The 614-nt window shown below is 52.9% G+C and overlaps 1 non-coding gene across 1 annotated transcript; it reads right to left on the bottom strand.

Annotated features, from left to right (window-relative positions):
• Positions 1–470: 470 nt before the first annotated feature.
• Positions 471–541, bottom strand: LOC121354058. The gene has a single exon (XR_005955227.1). It is a non-coding gene; the product is annotated as a small nucleolar RNA SNORD99 (small nucleolar RNA).
• Between the last annotated feature and the right edge of the window lie 73 nt (positions 542–614).

Here is a 614-nt window from a genome sequence, read left to right as displayed (position 1 = left end):
GGGATCAAACCCACCACCTTGGCATTACTGGCTCCCTGCTCTAATAAAGTATTTAATATCCAGACACCCTCCTGAGAAAACTCCATGGAACAGACTGTTCTTCCAGGTGGAGCATCTGAACTGGAGCTTCAGCAACACCTGGAGCCAAGCCAGTTCCATCTCCCTCCACTGTAGGTGAATGGAGCCCAGAAGTGGCTAATTCCACTTGGTGGAACTCATAGCTCAGGAAGGAGCCAGGATCTGGCTCTGCAGAGCTCCCACTTCTGGAGGAGAGGGGTGGGAGAGAACAGTCTGGCACTGCAGCACCAAGTCCCTCAGGGATGGCTCACCCTCTGCTTAGACCTGAAAAAAGGGATAAAAAAGAATCCAGCTGAGTGATGAGCAGTCAGGCTCAGTGCAGTGTCAGATTCCATCCACATTCCAGGACTCCTGGATGTCCCCTCCCCGCCCTGAGATTTTGGGTAGCTTATGCCTGGCCTCAGCCCCATATCCGCAGGACTCATTCAACAGTCTCCAGACTCGGGAATCATCACAGACCAGGCTGCACTGCCACTGATCTCACCCACACCCCGCACCACAGATGTCAACTCTGGTCAATTAAAAGCCTCTGAAAC

Source organism: Pyrgilauda ruficollis, unplaced genomic scaffold (assembly GCF_017590135.1).
Source record: "Pyrgilauda ruficollis isolate IOZ18807 unplaced genomic scaffold, ASM1759013v1 scaffold10079, whole genome shotgun sequence".
In the NCBI taxonomy this organism is placed as follows: Eukaryota; Metazoa; Chordata; class Aves; order Passeriformes; family Passeridae; genus Pyrgilauda; species Pyrgilauda ruficollis.
This window is presented reverse-complemented; position numbering and strand designations above follow the sequence as displayed.